The sequence below is a fragment of the Sapajus apella genome, unplaced genomic scaffold (assembly GCF_009761245.1).
Source record: "Sapajus apella isolate SASKATOON/1434 unplaced genomic scaffold, GSC_monkey_1.0 scaffold92, whole genome shotgun sequence".
Classification (NCBI taxonomy): domain Eukaryota; kingdom Metazoa; phylum Chordata; class Mammalia; order Primates; family Cebidae; genus Sapajus; species Sapajus apella.
In genome coordinates this window covers 1,236,786-1,260,164 of record NW_022437032.1, presented here as the reverse complement: position 1 = coordinate 1,260,164, position 23,379 = coordinate 1,236,786, and the positions used below count along the sequence as shown (strand labels likewise).

Genomic DNA, 23,379 nt, shown 5'->3' with positions numbered 1-23,379 from the left:
CATTGAACCTAGGAGGTGGACGTTGCAGTGAGCCAAGATGGCGCCACTGCACTCCAACCTGGTGACAGAAAGAAACTCTGTCTCAAAAAAAAAAAGAAGAGAGAAACAGGAGTCAAACAGAGGGCAAGGCAATGGCGGAAGCAGAGAGAGAGAGAGAAGGGGTGGAGAGGAAGGTTTTAAACTTTGAAGTGGAAGAGGGGACTGTGAACCAAAAGCCGTTGGTGGCCTTGAGAAGTTAGAAAAGGCATGAAAACAGGTTCTCCCCCAGAACCTCCTGAAGGAGCCAGCCCTGTGGATGCTTTGACTGCAGCCAAGTGAAACTGATTTTGGACTTCTGATCTCTAGAACTGTAACACAATAAATTTGTGTGGTTTTATGCCACCAGTTGATGGTAATTTGTTTCAACAGACATAGAAAACTACTATGATAATAATGTCAATAATAATAAAACAAGATTGTGTCGTATCTCTGCTCTGTAACAGATAATATTTTAAGGTTGTTTTGTGTAATTTCTAAACCTCATGAAAACTCTTGCACTGAAGACAGCAAACCACCAGCTTAGAAGGTAGTAGGGCTCAAATTTGGAACAGGTGTGCTGGCATCACCCCACCTGACACTGTATCTTTGAATCCAGCCCCTACACGTTTTCTTTACCCTTCATTGAATTTTTAAAGAAGAAACATAGAGGAGAAATAATAACTCATTGCTATTCTGAAAACTCCAAATTAGTGACTGACATTTAAAAATTAAGAGCTTACATATAAATATCAGAATTTTTTTTTTTTTTTGAGACAGAGTCCCGGTCTGTTGTCCAGGCTAGAGTGCAGTGGCACAATCTTGGCTCTCTGCTACCTCTGCCTCCCGGGTTCAAGAGACTCCCCTGCCTCAGCCTCCAGAGTAGCTGGGATTACAGACATGTGTCACCAAGCCCAGCTAATTTTTTGTATTTTGGTAGAGACAGGATCTCACCATGTTGGCCAGGATGGTCTCAAACTCCTGACCTCGTGATCCACCCACCTCAGCCTCCTAAAGTGCTGGGATTACAGGTGTGAGACACTGCGCCTGGCCAGATTTTTATATTTTCTTGAAAAGTGGAAAGGTCTGGCAGTGCTGATCTTGCATCCTGACATGGCAATGCTTAGATACACCCAGTGCTGTCTGCCCTCACACGTCCTACTCTGGGACCTTCTACCGATGCTGTGGCTAATTGATGTCTATATTACTACTTGAATTAATTTTCTATTGCCATGTAACAAAGTACCACAAACTGTGCACCATTAAAACAACACACACTTATTATTTCACAGTTTCTGTAGGTCAGAAGTTTTGGCATAGCATGGTGGGCCTTCCTCATCAGTTTTTCACAGGGCTGTAATACAGGTTTCTGTTGGAGCTGCAGTCTCATCTCAAGGTAAAAGTGGGGAAGGATCCACTTCCCAGCTCACATGGTTATTGGTGGAATTTAGCTCCTTGGAGTTGTGGGATTGAGGGCTTCAGTTTCTTGCTGGCTGTCAGACAGAGGCCACTCTCAGCTCCTGGCCACATGGACCTTGCCAGTATGTCCACATACTTCATCAAAGCCAGCAAGAGGCCACAATCCTATGTATCACAATCATGGAAGGATTATTTTATTCACCTTATCACTCTGCCACAGTCTATCGATTTTTGGTTCTTTTTTTTTTTTTTTTGGATATAGAGTTTTGCTCTGTTACCCAGGCTGAACTGCGGTGGTGCGATCACAGCTCACTGTAGCCTCAATCTCCTCTCACCTCTGCCTCCTGAGTATCCAGGGACTATTAGCATGCATTACCATGCCTGGCTCCTTCTATTTATTATTTATTTTTTGTAGACATGAGGTCTCCCTATGATGTTGCCCAGGCTGGTCTCAAACTCTGGGTTTAAGCCAACCTTTTTTTCCTCTGCCTCTCAGATGCTGAGATTACAGGCATGAGCCACTGCACCCAGCCAGTCTATTGATTAAAAGCAAGTCATAAGCCCTGTGCATGCAAAGGAAGGGGACCACAAAAGGGGATGCCCACCAGGTGGAGGAGGTCATGGGGGCCTCCTCAGTGTCTGTCCCCTGCACCATGAACATTTCCGAAATAGTGTTTACTTAGTGGTTTGATTTTTTACTTTTAAATATTTTTCCTACTTTATGGTATTTGCTTATAATACTGTGTATTTCCTGAACATCTACGATATGCCCAACTCTTTAGTGATAATAGCCACTGTTAGTTTTCAGGTCTCCTACCATATAACAGAGACTTTACTTGCCTTTTCTCTAATCACCACATTAACTCTGTGGAATAGATTCATTTGTTCACTCTCATTCATTTGACCATTTAAACATGTTTATTGAGAACCTACTATGTTCTGTTTTGTGCACCAGGATAGAGTGGTAAGTAGGCACTTGAGGCCCATGCTCCTACAGGGCTTACAATGGAAAAGAATATTTTATTTGTGATCCCTGACCTGAAAGGAATCAGTGTCCTATGATATAGATGAGGAAAGAGATGCTCAGCATGGTGAAGTCATTTGTCTTGTAGCTATACAGCTCATTACTACTGGAGCCAGGAATGCAGGATGGCTTTGCTCGGTGCCTAAAATGTTACCTCTGGTCGTGATGCCTCAGTCCTCAGAGGGGTTTTAAAACTCTTATGTCCCCACTAAGCATGGTCTTAGCATTTTTAAATGACGTTGATAATCAGAGCACCTTTCAGAAACATCTGTCAATGTGTAATCTATCTTTAAAAAATCCCGGTTCGGGCTGAGCACGGTGGCTCACACCAAGAATCTTAGTACTTTGAGAGGACAAGGCAAGAGGATTATCTGAGCCCAGGAGTTAGAAACCAACCTGGGAAACATAGGGAGGCCCCGTCTCTAGAAAATATTTAAAAATTAGCCCAACATAATGGTGCATGCCCATAGTTCCAGCTCCTGGGAAGGCTGAGGCAGGAGGATGGCTTGAGTTCAGGAGGTCCAGGCTGCAGTGAGCTGTGATAGTGCTACTGTCCTCCAGCCTGGGCAGCAGAGCAAGACCCTGTTTCAATAAATTATGTAAGTATATATAATTTATTTATAGTTACTAGAGACAGGCTAGCAGGAGAATAGAAACAACCATGCTTAACAATTTGTCCAGTTTTGTTCAGAACAAAAATAGCCCCAACTTACTTTGCAGGTTGTAATTATGACTGGGTTGACCATAATAGTTTACCGTGTCCATAAAAGCCTTCAAATTGGATACTACTTATCAATTTATCCCATTCCATTAGAGAATGGAAACCAAAACATTAAATAAACTAAAAGAACAGAACAGATATATCTGAAATTAGTGGCTAAGTGCTTTCTTCTGGGTAAAAGAAGTAAAAGTGAAAAAACACAATAAAAACTTGTTTATCCAGAAATGTTTTCATTGCCAGCTACAAATAGACTTCTGCAAAATTTTCCAAGGGGAAAATGTCACCAAATTTGATTGCCTAAATCTTATTTAAGGTTTAAAATAAAGTAGCCATGCTATGTTCGAAAAAAAAATTGTTTATAGTTTATATATAATTAATATTATATATTACATTAATTATATACATTTATTATATATTATATATATTTTGCTATATATATAAATATATGTAGCAAGACCCTGTTTCAATAAATTATATATGTATATATAATTTATTATTTATAATGAATATATATTATATTAATTGTATATTTATTATGTATTATATGTAGCAAGACCTTGTTTCAATAAATTATATATGTATATCTAATTTATTGATAATTATATATATAATTTATTTATAATTTATGTATCATTAATATATATTATATATATTTATTATATATTGTATATATTTATTGAAACAGGGTCTTGCTATATATATATTTATATATATAAATTAAAAATCACTGTTAAATGAAATCTCATTTATTTGTGTAGTATTGGCTTTAGATAGTAGTCTTACCATCTTATTTCTCTTCTACATTTCCACTTTAAAAATTCAATGCATTGTTATTATTCACTCTAACGGGGGTGCTGGAAGAAGGTGGGATGGGCCTGGAGTATGAGGTGGAGGACTAACCATGAACGTGACAGGGAGCCGAGGATTGTCTTGTACCAGCTGCCTTGCTGGAGAAGCAGCAGTAAGACTTCAGGACAGCTCAGGCACTCCCTTGAGCAGCTTGCTATTTTTGCCACCTTGGAGATCAGTGTCTATGACAAAGTCTAATTTTGGAACAAGGAGTGGCAATGTGTGGGATGTTCCTCATTCCACGACTGGGGTTGTCATTTTTAGTCTTTCCTTCAAGGCGAAGAATGCCTGATAGTTAACAGGTTTTCCCAGGGGGTCTGGGTGGAGTGGTGAAAGTGGGACTTCACTGATGGTGACATTCAGGCCCCTGAGTGACTTCTGCCCTGTACTCTGGAGCCCTGATTTACACACAGGCTTGAGAGTTCAATGTGAAGTTTGTTTTTTTTTCTTTTTTTTCTTTTTTTGGCACTTCTTTGTGTTTCTTTGTTTAGTGGATTGATTTACTTCCAAGCTGGGATTTGCAAATACAATTTACTAATGAATTTGTAGAATTCAAGTGGCATTCTTCTGCAATTCTTGAAACCAAATTGATTTATATTCAATCTAATTTTAAAAGGAATATGTTACACAAGCTGTTTTCTTAGATATAGAGGGCATCAAAGAAATCATAGAATCAATTTCATTGCTATTCAGACACTAAAGCAGACCCTTGCATGGTGGGGTCTCATGTGTGTAAACACTCTTCTCACAACTCAGTATCTCCCCTGTCCTTGCCCCTCCCCCTCACATAAGAAAATCTGTCTTTACCTCTTCTACTTATGGGCTCTGGTTAATTGGATTAACTTATGGATTTTAAAAAATATACTGTTTAAAGCAATTATCATTTTTCCCTCCTGAATTAAACCCTTTTTATATCCTGCCATATTAATTATCCTCCAAAAAGCTTCTATGAAATACCTATTTGCTTGCAAAGCAATGTGTTAGATCTTATGGCAAATATATAATAAAGCATAATTTGTTTTCATCTTTTTTTTTTTTCCGAGACAGTCTTGCTCTGTTGCCCAGGCTGGAGTGCAGTGGTACAATCTCGGCTCACTGCAACCCCTGCCTTCTGGGTTCAAGTGATTTTCCTGCCTCAGCCTCCGAAGTAGCTGAGATTACAGGCACCCACCACCACTCCTGGCTAATTTTTGTATTTTTAGTAGAGACAGCGTTTCACCATATTGCCCAGGCTGGTCTCAAACCCCTGACCTCAAGTGATACACTCACCTCAGCCTCCCAAGTGCTGGGATTACAGCCATGAGCCACCGCGCCCAGCATTTGTTTTCATCTTAAAGGAGCTTACCATTTAAATAAGGAGTTCTAAATATACCCCTCATGCAACAGTATAATTCTGTGGGTTCAATTTGCTGTGGTGTCTTTGGAGGACAATGTGTTCTTATTTATTGAAATTCAATTCACACATCTTTTTATTCAGCAATAGTACTTCTAGGAATTTACTCTGAAGTAGACTAGCAAAAGTGAAGATGATGTGTATACATATGTTCATGGGAGGACTTGTTCCCTTATTCTTAGGTTCCTCTTTCCAACAAATATTTGCTGAGTCCTGCTATCCACTAGATAGTATATGAGGTCTTGGGGAAATGACTCTGAAGAAGACAAAGGTCCCATTCTTGGGGAGCTTATTTGTAAGAGCAGAAATAACTAGAAAGAGGTTAAGTGTCTACCACAAGGGGACAGACTGTGGCACACGATATAACAGGAATTACGAAGCAGTTCGCTAGAAATAGAGGAGAGTCACTTGTAGTAATCACCCCATGGAGAGAGTCATATGCAATCATATCAGGGTGTGTAAAGGAAATGAATGAATATGAGACAGAACGCAAGGTGGATTCTCACACCTTCACTAAAGCTCTTATAAGTGCAGAAAATTAACTTCTGGCAGCCTACAAATGGCTGCGTTAGCATTGGCTGCCCTTTGGGAGCAAGACTATGATTTGGGGAGTCTGGGAAATAACTTTTGTAGATCACTTTATGTCTTTCTCTTATATTTAGCTGCTTTAAACCATGGCTATATATTATTGGAAAAAGAAACCGTGGTTGAGTTTCTGGCATATAGCAAATGTAATTGATTCAACTGGTGAGAGAGGGAGGGTTCTTTCACTTCGAGTACGTAAAAATGCTTGATTGGCTAGGCACGGTGGTTCATGCCTGTAATCCCAGCACTTTGGGAGGCCGAGGTGGGCGGATCACCTGAGGTCAGGAGTTGAGAGCAATCTGGCCAACATGGTGAAATTGTCTTTACTAAAAATAAAAAAAAAAAATTAGCCGGATGTTGTGGCTGGTGCCTGTAATCCCAGCTACTTGGGAGGCTGAGGCATGAGAATCTCTTGAACCCGGGAGGTGGAGGTTGCAGTGAGCCGAGACTGTGCCACTGCACTCCAGCCTGGGTGACAGAGCGAGACTGAGTCTCAAAAAAAAAAAAAAAAAACATGGTTAAAGATGATAGCACCTTAAAAAATATGTGGTAAAGATTAAAAGCTTGATAGGAAAATTCTCAGGGCTACAGAGTCTCTGTCAAGGGTCAAGAACATCTTCTAGCAGGTTATGTCTGGGCTGAATTTTAGGATAAACAAGAGTTAGCTGCATGCTGCTGCTGCTGCTACTGAGAGTAACCATAAGTCAGATGTTTTTTGAGGACTTACTATGTGCCAGGCATTATTCCAAGTACTGGCTGTATTAACATTTAATCTTCATTCAACATGCTGTATCAAAGGGCACAACCATCCCATTTTTATGGCTTAGGAGTTTGAAGTGTGGATGCATAGATAGGAAGTGATAAAGCCAAGATTTAAACCCAGGTGGCCACGGGCTCTGGTGTCCACACTTGCACCATCATGCTGTACTTACTAAGATGGGTCTCTGTAAATAGGCAGTACGTGGCGAGCTTGATGGTGGCAAGGCAGCCTGTCATGCCATGACCCTTCCCTCATGTGAGATGTTCACTTCGGAGCATAAAATCACAAATGCATCTGGTTGACCTGTGGGTGGTGGTGAGTAATCCTATTTCCCAGTGTCAAGCATGCCAAAGAAGATAGAGATAGAAATAGTGATGAGGGCGGAGAGAAGAAAGAATTCAGTGCAGTTTCCAATCTGTGTTGAGAATCAAATAATAAGTTCAGAAGCTCTTAAGATTTGCAGAATGGTGGTAGCACAGGGCATGAAATAAAGTACAGGACCCCTCCAAGCACGGAGCTCTGTATGACTGCACATGTTGTATTCCTGTGAAGCCAGCTCCAGTGAAGAGCTATGCTGGGGAATATATGTAAACAGATGTGATCAAGCAAACTGGAGCATGTAGTCAACCGTAAACCAGCAGTTCTCAATTAGTGGCAGTTTTATTTCCCAGGGCACATTTGGAGGTATCTGGAGTCATTTTTGGCCGTCAACAGTGGAGTCCCATTGGCATCTAGTGGGTAGAGGCCAGGAGTGCTGTAAATACCGTACAATGCATAGGACAGCCCTACCTCCGACCCACACACACCAACGAATGAGCTGGCCCCAAATGTCAATAGGGACAAGGTTGAGAACCCTTGCTCCTCAGGTAGACAGGTTCTGCTTGAAGCTGGACCAGCATTTGATGGGTCTGTGTGTTTGGGGTTGAGTACCTCTCCTGAGCTGTGCAACTCAGCCTCTCTTTGCCTTGTTTACATCGTGTATAATAAGTGGGTGATCCTGATGCCTATGCCTTGCTGTGTTGGTTCACATGAGCTAGCACATGTAAGGCACCGAGACAGGGCATAGTAAGACTCAACACGTGAACTATTACGGTGATTTCCTTTTCACTTACACAAACCAGTTATGAGTTGGGCCAGGAGAAAGAGACTCACCTTGAAGCAGTGGGGATTTGAACAGGCAACACCAGGAATTTGAATGTTGGGGCCGAGAGCTCTTGTTTCCTTAAGACCCTGATGGCGTTTGTGCAGTATCAAAGAATAGGGCAAGCATGACCACATGGGACTATGAGGTAAAGCCCCTGCCTTCTGTGTGGCTCGTAGCCTAGTTCTCAGCAGGAATTCCACAAATACGACAGTCGATTATACCTGCTTTCTAAAGCAAAGTGCAACAATAGAACAATGCATTAATACCAGGTATTAATACCTGCCACCAGCCCACCCTTCACTCTGGCATGTGTTGACATCTTGTCACAAAAGCACCTGCTTCCATTGAGTGTGAGCCTGGTGTTTAAAGGGACAATCTGATTATATGGGACTTTTATCTTATGCATTAACTTTAAAAGCTGACCTCTGAGTAAGTGGCAGCTCCACTCGAGGCTGTAAACCCCCAGAGGACTGGGACAAGGCCCCATGAGTGTGTCATAGGCTCAGGGTCTGGCACAGGACTTAAAGGTTTGTTGAATGAACAAAATAGGAATCAAATAAATTATCGTATGAGCCAACAGAAAAAGAAAAATGAAGCCAAAATACCAAGTTCAGTTCTCTCCTACTGCCCAAACAGGGCACAGTTTCCAGGCAAGTCTGCTTTAAAAGGTCACAGAAAACTCAGCCCCTGAGGATGTCTATTTCAATGTACAGGTGGGGGAAAGGACTTTTTTAGTAAGGAGGCAGAAAAAGTTACCAGAGGCAAAGGGAGCAATGAATTTGTTTTATGCATGTGGCTGAGAATTCAGATGGCTTTGAATAAATTGATGCAAATCACTTTCATTCCCCATGAAAATAACCATTTGAGTGCATCTGGTGCTCGGCAACATGCTGCACTTGGAAATTTGGCCCCAAATGGTTGATTTCACTAACAGTCTGCTTTGTCAAAGCTGTAAGCCACAATGGAGGCATTGTTTCCACCAGAGCTCTGTCTGCTGTGTAGTGTCTTCGCTGCATTTTTTTCCCTTAGCAGGAAAGCAGTCTTTCTTATCCACTTATTTTTTTATTGTTTTATTTTCTAACATCGAAGAAGTAAGCCTCTACTCTCCCTATTTTCTTGACAGTTTCATAATATTCTGTGGTATCTTGGTAACATGTGGAATAGGAGTACTCATCACTTTCCCTCCAAATGTCAGAACTAAGGAGAGGAGTTGGAGAAAGTAAAGACAGCTCTTTGGGTGGTTCCTGCCAAACATCTGTCAGAGTGGAATGAGAATTAGGCAGCCCATGAGGACCAGTTCATTAGAATGTCGGGGAAGACCACATGTTTGGCAGATCGTTAATTTTCACGTGAAAGAAAGCCCCTGGGACAGTAGGAGTCCACGGGCCTCACAGAGGTTCTAATATCCTGTTTTTCAAGATGGTGGGGGCATTCTCATCTCCTTGCCGCTAGACGTTTGGGTAGTTGCCGTTTTTTAGGCTTTGGAAATACAATTCAGGTGCCTTTTATCATTTGGAACAGAGTAGATTTAGTCCATCCTCTAGGGTCTGTATAATACTCTCAGTACTTTCTATGAGAAATATGTGAGATTGTTATGAGCCGTAGCTCTGGAATAAGAGGCCAGTCTTCTATCCTGGCTGGGCATCTTTACCAGCTCAGGGTCCTTGGGCTACTTACTTTACCACTCTTGTACTAGTTCCCCCTTCTGCAAAGTGTGAATTATATGAGCTCACATCTTGCCAGGTGAGATAAGGCAGGTAATTTCTTGGCACAGTGCCTGGTACCTATGAAATACAGAAGCAACCTGAGCTGTTATTATTACTGACTTGTAGTGGAAGAATAAAATAGCAAGGGGAAGGCAGATTATAGGAACTCCAATTCACACAAATGATTCATTCATTTCTGCTATCAATTCATCCATCTGTAATTCAATTATCCAATCCCTTTTTATTAAATCCCTTTTTATTAAATGCCTACTATGTGCCAGGAATCATGGTGGGCACAATGAGCATATACAAGAAATCTCTGCCTTCAGGAAGGAGAACTCTGCTGGGAGGAGGGCCTTCTCTCTTTTTTAGAGGAAGGAGTGCCATTGTAGAGGCAGACAATGATATATCCAAAGCTTGGCTTTCAACTAACTCTGTGGCCAGACACTCTTAAATCTTGGGAACAGAGAAAGTGTGTTTTTAATCTTAAGTTTCCAGCCCCTAACACAATGTGCGGCTTATAAATGGTGTCCAGAATATATAAATAAATGGAATGAGGAAATGAATGAACAGAAGAACACTGAGTGCAGAATTAATCGAAAGAGGTGAGGGAAAGGATGGAGGTTTTTAGGTAGGAAGCATGTGAGCAGAAAACCCAGTTAGGAGGCTTCTTCTAATTGAGGGATAATTAGACTTGGAATGAGTGGCTCCATCTGGCTCTTTGCTGAGAGTCTGCCTGCTTTATTTCATTCAATTTTCACAACTATCCTTAGAGATCGAGACTAGTTTTTGAATCGTATTTATTTTTACATAAACACATGTCTGTAAAATTTAACTAACTGTAAAATTATCATCACATAGATGATGATCAGTGCTCTATTTTTTCTTTTTATAATTCGTTTATGTGCATCGCTTTTTCCGTCCTGTCTCTTTATTGGCAATTCCTAAACCTTGTTAAAAAGTTCACATGTACCTTTCCATGTTTTCCTGTGGACCCATATAATCCTATCCAGATACGCACATCTGCATATATAGACACATACACACACAGACACATACAAAATATGGGTGTCATGATGCAATTGTTTATTTTACAGAATTGTGATCACGTCACACAACGAACCCCTAGTTTTCCATTTAACAGTGAATATTGAATGGAAATAGTTTGAAGTCTTCTAATATAGCTCCAATTCAGAGGTTGGCAAACTATAGCCCAGGGGTGAAATCTGGCCTGTGACTGCTTTTGTAATTTAAATTTTATTGGAACACAGCTACACCCTCCCTGTTCGTTTATGAGTTGTTGTTCACACCGAAACAGCAGAGTCAAGTAGCTGGCGATGGTGTGGCCCGCAAAGCCATTTACTATCTGGTCCAAAACAGGAAAGTTTGCCAACTTTGTTCTCATTCATTCTTTTTGATGGCTGCATGATATTGCAGAGTCTTCATGTAACATCATTTATTAAACCTGTTTATAGGAATATCAGATTTTTGCCATTAAAACAATAGTCTTTGGCTGTGAAGTGAGTCCCTGAAAACAAAACAAAATGAAACAAAGCAAAACAACAACAAAGCCAGTAGTACAACAGTCATCCTTGTACACAGTTCTTACAGATCGTTAACCTTCTTGAACCGAGTTTGTGAACTTTAGTTAACTGAGTTTTCTAAACTTAGGAGTAGGATTGCTGAATTCAAGGGTAAAAGTAGCTTTTTAAAATATTTAAATCAGTGTTGTTACATTGTCTTTTGAAATACTGGAGTACCTTGCATTTTATTCTACATGTTAGTAGATCCATTTGATAATGGCAGAAACTGAGGCTCAGTGGCTCACCCTGCAGCTAAGTAGAGAGTCATAATGGGAACGGAAAGCCCTGGACTGATACTCACTGGGAACTGAAAGGAAGAAATGGATTTGGGAGACTTGTCAGAGGTGGAAAGCAGAGAGAGCCTCTAGGGTCTGGTGTAAATGTCTCTGTAGTTTGGGTAAAGGTGACAGGGTGAGGGTAAGGGAAAGAAGCAGTGGATTTCCAGCTTACCTGTGCATCACAGCCGTCTGCAATGCTTGTAAAACCACAGATTTCTGGGCTTTACCTTGAATGTTTTTTTTAAATTATATTTTAAGTTCTGGGGTACATGTGCAGAACGTGCAGGTTTGTTACATAGGTATGCATGTGCCATTGGTGGTTTGCTGCATCCATCAACCCATCATCTACATTAGGTGTTTCTCCTAATGGTATACCTCCCCCAGTCCTCCACCCCCCTGACAGGCCCCAGTGTATGATGTTCCCCTTCCTGTGTCCATGTGTTCTCATTATTCAGCTCCCACTTATAAGTGAGAACATGTGGTGTTTGGTTTTCTGTTCTTTTGTTAGTTTGCTGTGAATGATGGTTTCCAGGTTTGTAATTAACCCAAATGCCCATCAATGATAGACTGGCTAAAGAAAATGTGCCACATATACACCATGGAATACTATGCAGCCCTTAAAAAAGGATGAGTTCATGCCCTCTGCACCTTGAGTGTTTTAACAGGCCTGGGGCGGGGCATTGGAATGTGCATTTCTGATAAGTACTCAAGCGATGTTGAGATTACCAGATCAAATAACATGCTTTCAGAACCGATGCTCTGAAGAGAGCTTTAGGATCTGGCCCCTTAGTCCTGAAAAGCACAAAAACTATATAGTCTTGAGAAGTGTGACTGTCTCAAGAAAAACAAGGGATAGAATGGGAGCTAGAGAAATCATAAAATGTACCGTGTGCTTCTCCTCCCTTCATAATACAATGGCTCACAGTTGGACATACTCACTGTTCAGCAATCACATCCTGTACTGAGAACAAGAGTCAGTTCAGGCCTAATTTTCTGCTTGTCTCATCACACCGGACACTAACCAGGCTTTAATGAGGGTTGACACTGCATGTTCACAGGGTTGCAAGTGTTTAGGGAAACAAGAACAGGTTGTAAAGTGGTTACGTTTTCTCATTGGAGAAAATTGGATCCTTTTAAGAATTCATTATTCCTGTAACACAAAGGGGAATTCACCGAATCCAGCAGATGGAGGAAAGAGGAGGAACCAGAACTGAGATGTGCAGGTCTCTGTATGCCTGAAGAATGACTCGCTCTTCTCATCAACCACGTGGTGGCCCCACGATGATCACAAAACGTGTTCAATAACACCTGCATCTCTGTTCTGGAGGAATTGGTTACTGCCACTTAGCGTAGCAATTTTAAGCAGTTTGTATTGATCAAATGAACCTGCTTCATCAAGCAGAATGAGCCCCCCAAAATACAGCTAATGTATTTTTCTCAATAAATTACGCCCCATACCAAACCATATGAGATGCATTTGTGAGAACTTTAGGAGGGTATTTTATAGACCTCAGAAATAACGACTTTTCAGACTTGGTAAATACATAACACACTGCACAAACTCACTTTTGATTTATAATGTCTTTTGGAAAATGTGTTGTCTATGATCATCATTCTCTTTTAAGGGAGATCATCTGGTCTGAATCTTGTAGAAATACATGGAACATTTTAAGATTCAGTTAAAAACATATTTGATATTCATGAAATATTTGGAATACTTCTTTCTCGTTAGAGGCTCAAGATTATGTTTGGTTTCTTTGAGGACTCTTTGCTGCTCTTCTCTGAATTTCCCCTGGCTTTTATTTTCTAGTGTCATTTGGAGAAAACCAAAGGGGTTAGGGATGGTGCTGGGTAGAGGACCATAAAACCACAGTGCATGAAGTAGAAAGGTACTTCCTCTTTGTAAGACTGCGTTTAGAGGAGTAATGCACTTAACATGTCCCTCAGTGCCTCATTCACAGATCCAGAGTCCTTTAAACTGGTGAACAGAATACTGTGCAAGTGGGCGAGGAAGCTGCGATTTATTCTGATATGCGTTCATTTCAAAATAAAGCATTTGGATTAAAAGATTTTATTGGCAACAGGATATAAAATGCAAATAGTGCAAAAGAACATAGACTATGAAACAAGTCTCTGTCCCACGCATAATCATCCCAGACTCCCAATTTACATTGTCAGAAGCAAACACTTTACCAGATTCCTTTGAATCTTTCTAGAATATAAATTGTTTAATAGATATAAAACATATTTGTTAATACATTCATTTATTCTACACATATAAGTACTTGTTCTCTATTAGGCGTTGTTCCAAGATGCAGGAGTATAACAGAGAACAAGAACTAGTCTTTGTCCTCAAGGAGTTTACTATATTGCTGTGGGAGAGGAAGCCAATCAACAATCAATATATAAATCTATACGTATCAAGAATTGATGGATGCTATGAAGAAGACATAAGTATAAGGCAGAGGGAATGACCAGGAATGGTAACTCTGATAAAGGGATACCCAGGCAGACAGTTGAGGTAAGTGAAAGAGGAGCCTTGGAAATTCCAAGGGCCAGGTGCTTCAGGCAGAGGGGGCCTAAAGTGCCAAAGCACTGAGCAGTCTGTGCTTTGTATGTGTGTGTGCAAAGAGGCTGGTGATTTTGGAGCAGATGAAATGAGGAGAAGAGCATAGTAGGTGAAATCTGAAAGAAACTATGAGCTGGGTCCTGTCTGACCCTGTAGCTGTGAGCTGTGGATTTTCCTTGAGGAGAGTTGCATAGTCAATGGGGGGTTTTGAGAAAGGGGTGGTATTCTTTTTGCTTTCGAACTGATCACCCTGGAAGCTGTTTGGAAAAAACTGGGGTTGCCCAGAGCAAGAATATAAGCAAGAAGATGAATTAAGAGCTACTGCAGTCATCTGAGTATCTATGATCCATCTTGGGGCATGGACCAAGATGGTGGTGATGGAGGTGAAGGAAAGTGGTGGATTCTGGATATATTTTTGAAAATTGGACCAGTAGGATTTGTTGATACATAAGAAGTCTCGTAGAGTAGAGAAGACAGTCAATCTCAAGGTTGTAGTTGTTTTATGTGTGTTTTAACTAGAACAATATGTAGAGTGGAGGAAACCTCTACTCAGAAGGGGAAGAGGTTGAGGGAGAGGAGCGTGAGAAACAGCAGTTCAGGACATGTTAAATGGAAGGTGCCTACCAGTCATCTGGGTGGGTGTGGGAAGTAGACTGTTAAATATACAATGAGATTTGGGGGAGAGATAAGGGTTGCAGGTTCCCAACTGGGAATTGTTGGGTTGTAGATAGACAGTATTTAAACCTGTCTGAATGACAAGTTCTCTCTGTGAGTCTGTTTAGATTAATAATTGCCTTCCTTTGTTTTTAAGATCATTTCATATCACTGCACAAAGATTTACCTTTTCTCTTCTTATTGGTTATAGATTAGTCTGTTAGACAATAATGTGAAGTTAAGACTTCTTTGTGTAAGAATAAAATTAAATTACCAACTCATTTACTTTTTTGATATAGCAGCAACATAAGTAATTTTTGAGTCAGTCTAAATCCATTTTAACATGCAAATTAAAATGAAATTCTAATATTCATTTAAAAACTGGTTATCAGAACAGTCGTCAGTATAGTAGATCCCAGGATGAAAATTGTGGTCAGCAGGAAATAAAAAATGTTACAAAGGAGATTGGGTCGGAATTTAATTTTACTGTCTCATCTGGCAAATTAAAAAATGGTTAAGGAAATGAACAAACAAAGTATTATACGCCCAAAGGATGGACTAAGATCCAGGCATTAAAATGATGCTGTAGAAGCCAGTGTTTAGGAATGTTAGGATATGTTCATAATATGCTAAATGAGAAAAGAGAATGGTGTAAGAATATTTACACTATCCAATTTGTGTTAAATATACATTATATGTACCTTTTAAAAAATATTGGCCCCAGCAACTTGGCAAAACTCCATCTGTACCAAAAATACAAAATTAGCCTGACATAGTGGCATACGCCACTTATGTATGTAGTCCCAGCTGCTTGGGGGGCCGAGACGGGAGGGTCTCTGGAGTCCAGGAGGTTGAGTCTACAGTGAGCCATGTTTGTGCCATTGCATTCCAGAAGGAAGGAAGGAAGGAAGGAAGGAAGGAGGGAGGGAGGGAGGGAGGGAGGGGGCGAAGGAAGGAAGGAAGGAAGGAAGGAAGGAAGGAAGGAAGGAAGGAGGGAGAGAGGGAGGGAGGGAAGAAAGGAGAGAAAGAGAGAGAAAAAGAGAGAGGAAGAAAGGAAAGAGAGAGAAAAAGACCAGAAGAGATATACTAATATGTCAAAAGTGGTTTTTATTTCTTTGTTTTGTTTTTCTGGGTAATGGATATGGGGTGATTTAAAATCTACCTTATATGTTTTTCTGTATTTTCTGAACATAATAAAAAACATAGCAAAAGGTAAAATATAGTTTAAAAAACATAATTCATTACTTGTTAAAGAATGAGTAACAAATACCACAAAAATACGGATCCTTCCCTGCTTTTTAGTGCCAGGCAAAAAACTACCAGACCCAAAGATAGAGCTCTCTTGAAGAATGTAAACTGCTGGCAGGGGTTGTGGCTGAATGTGAGGGCCTAGAGCTTTTTGTTGTTTTCCTGTTCCTGCGGTGGTTCCATACCCATAGCAGCATCTTAACTCGTGTTTGTTCCTTGGATTCCTGAATTCATTGTACACCTACTGACACCAGATGATTCAATGTATTCTCTAAGCATATTGTTTGGTGGTTTTATGGATGGCTTTTTTGTCATCATTGCCTAAAATCATTTTAAGGCGTCTGCCCTCAAGCTAGAAAAACAGTCCAATATCAGATATTTAGATTTGAAAAGAGTATGTGAATGTTCCTATTATGACCTTGTTCAGAAATTCTTGCTAAAGACAATATCACGATATCGAGCTCATTATAACTATTGGTAATAACTATGGAATTCCACAATGAATTATGCCTGGCCTAAGAATTAGCTGCAAAGCGAGAACTATTTTCTCTCTTTTTTACTGACAAGATATTAAGGACTAAGGGAGATTAAGTAACCAGCTTAGGGTCATGCAGTTATTAGTGGCAGATTGCAGACTTTAACTCAGATTTTCTGACTTTCAAGTGGGCTCTTACCACAGTGGATTATTTCTCAGTGTGATTGGTCTAAGGGTAAGAAATAGCACAGGACAGTAGTTCTCGAAGCATGGTTCCCAGTTTATTAAGACAAAACCATCTGGGAACTTGTTATGAACTACAAATTCCTGGCCAGGCATTGTGGCTCATGCCTGTAATCTCAGCACTTTGGGAGGCCATGGTGGGTGGATCACCTGAGGTCAGGAGTTCAAGACCACCCTGGCCAACATGGTGAAACCCCATCTCCACTAAAAATACAAAAATTAGCCAGGTGTGGTGGTGCACCCCTGTAATCCCAGCTACTTGGAAGGCTGAGGCAGGACGCTGAACTCGGGAGGCGGAGGTTGCGGTGAGCCAAGATTGCACCATTGCACTCCAGCCTGGGTAACAAGAGCGAAACTCTGTCTCAAAAAAAAAAAAAAAAAAGTAAATAAATAAATAAATTCCTGGGCTCCACCGTGGAAACTCTAGAAGTGGGGCCAGGAGTCTGCATTTGAACAAGCCCTCCAGGTGATGCTTCTGCTCGCAGTTGGGATAGCTGAACTGCTGACCCAGAGCCCAGAAACCATAGGGAGATCATGTTTTCAAATATTATTTCCACAGGAGAATAAGTAGGCAGAACCCAAAGATATTGTTCAGGAAGTCACCTGGAGAATGTCAGTGAAGGGAGGATAGCGTAGATGAGAGCCGAGATTTCAGCAGAACGAGAGAAACAGGCGTTCAGAGGCCGGCCTCATTTGGAACATGGTTTTGCTGTTTCTCTCTTGGACCGAGATGTCCCTTCTGACTCAAGTTTGACCATGTTTTGTGCTTGAGATATTGATAGAAAATCGGTTGGTTTATGTATATGAAACGGAAGACATAGTTAGAATTGGAAGTTTCTCAGGTTAAAAATGTGTTCAAGCGTGAATGTGGCTTCTGACTCAGCCAAATCTTATCGTCAAGACAGTGTCCTTATTCAATCGCTTTAGGGCCCAGGTTGAGTGAAAGGAAAATTACAATACAATTTGCATATGCAGAGTTGTTATTGGTAAAGACCCCACTTGAGTTACGAATACTTTAAGGAGCAACCTGATGAAAATGTAAGAGTCTGATGAGGATGAAATTAGTTACTGAGGTCCTGATCTGTTTGCCATAGTGAAGATTTGTGCTCGTTTCTGAATGAATCCGGACTGATGTCACAGAGACGGCATATGGTACTCATGATTGACTGTAGCAGAAAACAATTACATCCTGTTGTGATGTTCCATTTTGCAAAACACAGTGCTCTACCATAAAAACAGTTGGATTCCAGAGAAGGACAATATGGTGCAGTATGGCAGCTGAGACCTGCCACTGCTCTGCACTCTGGTCTCAGACTCATAAAAGAAGTGCACTAGCAACAAGTAAGTGTCAGCCAAACCGAATGAGGAACAGGAAAACCAGAAATGCATTTGGCAGGTGTGGGAGACAGTTGTTTTTCTTTTCTCACTGACAAGCTATGCACAGTGGTCCAGTCATTAGAATTTTTTTCTCTCCCAAGGGGGCTGATAGAATTTTCTCACCATTATAAGGAAAGGACCTTGGCAATCAGCCCTTCACTCGCTGTGAGCATTGGGAGGTCTTTACAAGGCTTTTACTGTGCGGTTAATGACAATAACGATGGGGGACCATGCCTTAGCCAGTTGTCAGTTGGGTCTTCCTTCAATGGTACTTCCCCTGGGAATGCTTGACCAGAAGCAGCCACTCACTCACTAATTATCATGCTTTTTAAGTAAACTTCAGGGCACATACTAGTATCAGCTTTTATTTTTTTGGTAACAGGTTTATTAAATATGAACATACCATATGTACTGTACCATACACATGTACCCTTTCAAACTGTACAATTTAATGGTTTTAATATAGTCAGACTTGTGAAACTATCACAATTGGTTCCAAACCATTTTGATCACCCTAAAAAGAAACTCTCCACCCCCTTTAGCTATCATTCTTGCACACCAAAAATAAAATTCTAAGCTCCCCAGCCAACTGGAAGGACCCCTTTTCTCTGCTAAGGGCATTCAAAAGTTAACCTGAAAAGCTAGTTCAGCCCATGATGGCAAGTAGGGGTCAGACTTTGGAGTTCAAGTATTGAAGTGCAAGAAGGCATTTGTTTGACTTTCACAAAGACTTACCTTTCTACTCTGGTGGGATCTTGAGCTAACGGTGCTAGTAGAATCAATCAATGTGCAATGCTAAGCTCCTCTGCTGTTGGAAAATCCTAAGTGATTGTGCATATACACATAAGAAAGATCTTTTCCTAAGGCCCTGCTTCTGTTCATCACTTGAATGACAAAGTGGAGTGAAGTAGTCTCATGGCCATGTTCCTCACTGTCAGTCACAGCCATGTTAATTTAACCTGGACCTAAAGTTTCAGCATGAATTCAGCCTTGGGCTAACGGTGCCTCTAATTTGATGGCCTGGTTAGGATTTATTTTTGAAAACTATTTTCTGCTACTTAGGCAAAGCGCGGGTTTATTGATTCATGAATTCATCACACATTTATTAAGCCTCTGAAGGCTCTAGCCAGGTGCTGGGGATAGGATGCAAAGATAAAAGATAATCCCTGCTTTTCAACAATTCATAGTCTAGAGCAGGAGGTAGGCTAGATTAGTGACTATCACAAAACAGTGAAATGATGAGGAATTTGGTAGAAGCAGCTGATCCTATTAAGGGAGAGGAAGAGATGTAAGGAGAGTATCTAAAGGAGGTGATTCCTGAACTGATTCTTGAAGGGAAGGTAGAGGTTAACCAGGTAAGTAATGGGGAGCACCTTTGGGCTTAGGAGCAGATGTGCAATGGATTTCCTGGTGTTTGGAATTGGCTAGGCTAAGTGATGTGGTTTAGGCTGTGTTGAGGCCTGAGAGGGGAAGGGTAGCAAGATCAGAGCACCCCATTCTAAGAAGTTTGGCAATTAATGAGTGTGAGGATATATAGTCCCTTGTCTGGTTAACTCAGGAGACTTGGTTGGATGTCCCCCATGGCTCTCCCAACTCTAATGTTCCATGATTCTTTAAAATTTTCTGACACAGGAAACTAAATGAATTATTTGTAATTTTTGTGGTTGTTTATTTTTTGTTTGTTGTTGTTGTTGTTTTTTTTTTGTTAGAGTCTCTCTGTTGCCAGGCTGGGGTGTGGTGTGGTTTTTGTGTGTGTGTGTGTGTGTTGTTTGTTGTTTTGAGATGGAGTTTTGCTCTGTCACCGGGCTAGAGTGCAGTGGTGTGATCTCGGCTCTCTGCAACCTCCGCCTTCTTGGTTCAAGAGATTCTCCTACCTCAGCCTCCTAAGTAGCTGGGACTACAGGCGTGTGTCACCACACCAGCTAATTTTCATACTTTTAATAGAGATGGAGTTTCACCAAGTTTGCCAAGATGATCTCAATCTCTTGACCTTGTGATAGGTCCGCCTCAGCCTCCTAAAGTGCTGGGATTACAGGCATGAGCCACTGTGCCCAGCCTTATGGTTGTTCTTTTATAGAGTTCAGGGACATGATTTTAGTAAGCTATATGGGGGCAGGAATGTGGGTCAGGTATAGTATACAGTTTGTTCCACTATAACACCATTTCTGTATTGCCACTGAGCTCAGATGTATTTGAAAAATTGGAGATTTATTACAATATTAAGGTTGTATTGGTTCCTAAGCGATTTTTCCGAAGAAAGGGAAGCCCAGATTAGCAGGAGTGAAATTATAACCTTATGCTGAAAGAGAAAAGGTAATTAAAAACTCATGCACAGGCAAGGCTTCTTCCAGAAGATGAGCTGTGAGCACAGGTCCCTGGACTCCTGCCCTATAAAGGGTGTGGCCAGCCTTTGCAGTCTTGCTCAGCCCCTGTTCATGTGGCTGCACACGAGCTAGTGCCCGCTTTCTGCAAAAGCCCCTTCTCCATCTCTATCACCTGGACTTCCTCAAGTCGGCACTTCCAATCAAGTGTTTTCTACATTTTTTATAACCCCAAATCAACCTCCAGTCTAGCTGGGCTGTGCAATGAGTAACAATGAGCCTGGTTGTAAATATGCATACATTTGAATGGTCAACCCACCCCATGACTTTTCCTACAACTTTGTGAGTGGGAGGTTTCTCAAGAATGTCTATGTCACCTTATAGGGTAAATCCCCATACTTTACAATTCTATGGCTTAGGGTAGTTTTTATTTTTACTTCTTAATGTGAATATATTATGTTTATTGTAAAAAAAAAAGCTATATAAAATATCTGTTTAAGTAGGAAGACTAATCCTTCTCTCCAAATACAGTAAATCCTCATTTAACATTGTTGATAGGTTCTGTGACTTTTAGCGGAAGGACGTATAACAAAACCAATTTTCCCATAGGCTGATTGACGTAAGGAAGGGTTAAATTCCTATGGCATATTTCTGGTTACAAAAACATTACCAAACTTCTAGATAAAGTCAAAAACTGCTACACATTGAAATAAATGTGACCTATGTGTACCTTTAGGAAAGATTAATAAAGTCAAGATGATTATTTATCCAGTGTTTCCAGTTCAGGGTCATGGGTGGCCAGAGCCCATCTCTACAGCTGTGGGTGCCAAAGGGGAGCCCCAGCCTGGACAGGACACTCTCCCATCACAGGACACACCCACACCCACACCTACAGCTACACCCACTGAGACGGGGACCATTTAGACACACCAATGAGGCCAACAGGCAGAGTTTTGGGGTATGAAAGGAAAGCACAGGACCCAGAGAAAACCCAAGCAGGCATGGGGAGAACATGCCATCTCTACACAGACAGTGACCGTGCCAGGAATAGATTTTATTTTCACATCAAAGTTATAATGAAACGAAGTCTAACAAATTGACGTTATTTGAGTACCTGTGGCACTCCAGGTAACCCAATTTAACTCCTCCAAAAATGAGTGCTAACTTCTTTTTCCACCAGTGCATGTGGTACATCAGCGCTGCTCCTTGCCCTTCACTGGTGGTTGATACCAAGGACAGAGGGACTCGGAGCATCACAGAAGAGGGAACCCACCTGCTGGATTCTCACCAAATGACTCCCTAAGTCTTCTCTCCCTTACACAATTGTGCAGACATTAATGCATTGTTAAAAGGCTTTTCTTTTTGTCCAAAGACAATTAAAATGCTCCTTTCATAAAATTAGGTATTTTTTTCAAAGGGTTGAGAAAGAACTAGAAAGCCAGGCCTTGTACTAGTCTCTTCTTCAGAATGCGACATTGCTGTCATTTCACTCTTGTTCCCAAATCAGCTTTCTAAAAATACAGTCAAATCATGCTGGGCTGCCTAAATATATTTGCAGTGAAGTAGTGAATAATTTGAAGTGACTGGTATCCCACAAATGTTTTCTTTATATTAAATTTTCTGTTAAATTAAATAGAACCTCCTTATATTAAGAAAATCAAATAACCAGTACCTCTAAATTGAGTTCTTTTCCTACTTTTATTTTTTGAATTCCATGCAAATGAAATAGAGTGTTACCAAAAGTCACTGGTAAATAGTTTTGGATTTTTTTAGACTTTCATGTATACAGAAATAACTGCTATGAGAAATTGATGAGGTGAGGGATATGTTAATTAGCTCAAGTGAATCTTTTTATAGTATATACATAGTTCAAAACACCATACTGTACTCTATAAATATGTATACTGATTATTTGTACATTAAAAATAAGTTTTAAAAATTGAAAACAAGAAACAGCCACAAAACTTTTTTTATCCTTTTTAAATTTTATTTTATTATTTTTTAAAATTATTATTATTATTATTTTTTGTGAGATAGGGTCTCGCTCTGTCACCCAGGCTGGAGTGCAATGTGGCCTGATCTCAGCTCGCTGCAACCTCTTCCTCCTGGGTTCAAACAATTCTCCTGCCTCAGCCTCCTGAGTAGCTGGGACTACAGGCATATACCACCACACTCAGCTAATTTTTGTATTTTTAGCAGAGATGGGGTTTCACCGTGTTGGTCAGGCCGGTCTCGAACTCCTGACCTCATGATCCACCCGCCTTGGCCTCCCAAAGTACTGGGATTACAGGCATAATACCTCGCTCAGCAGTATTTAGCTTTTGAAACTTTCAATTTAAGAGTTTATTTTTTAGGAAAAGTTGTCCTCATGGAAACTAATGCTTCATAATTCCACCTGGGGACACGTTTTGGTAATTGTGGAATTATGATAGGGACAGGGAATTATATTCAGCAAATGCAAATTCAATGCATGTAAATTAAATTATCTTTTACGTGAATATTATAATCTTTTTTTCAAACTGTGTTTTTACTTTTAGTTGCCTGCTGCCAAAAGCCATTTCATCTTTTTTCCCTCCCTCAATGTCTGGAACAATGATTTATCAAGAAAAGTTACTTGTTCAAGCAGATTTTTCTTTTTCCCTCTTTCTGTTGCTAGAACACCCAACACAAGCCAGTTTAAACTGATAATAATTAGGCTGGATGCAGTGGCTTACACCTGTAATCCCAGCACTTTGGGAAGCCAAGATGGGTAGATCACCTGAGGTCAGAAGTTTGAAACCAGCCTGGCCAACATGGAAAAGCCCTATCTCTACTAAAAATACAAAAAAAAAAAAAAAAAGAAAAAAAATTAGCTGGATGTGGTGGCGTGCACCTACTGGTCCAGCTACTAGAGGAGACTGAGGCAAAAGAATTACTTGAGCCTGGAGGTGGAGGTTGTAGTGAGGCGAGATTGTGCCAATACACTCCCGCCTGGGTGACACAGCAAGATTCCATCTCAAAAAAAAAAAAAAAAAA

General features: G+C 40.7%; 1 protein-coding gene across 1 annotated transcript in view; it reads left to right on the top strand.

The window, feature by feature from the left end:
* DOK5 (docking protein 5) overlaps nt 1–23,379 on the top strand; it is a 178,601-nt gene that overhangs the window by 145,580 nt on the left and 9,642 nt on the right. The window lies entirely within an intron of this gene.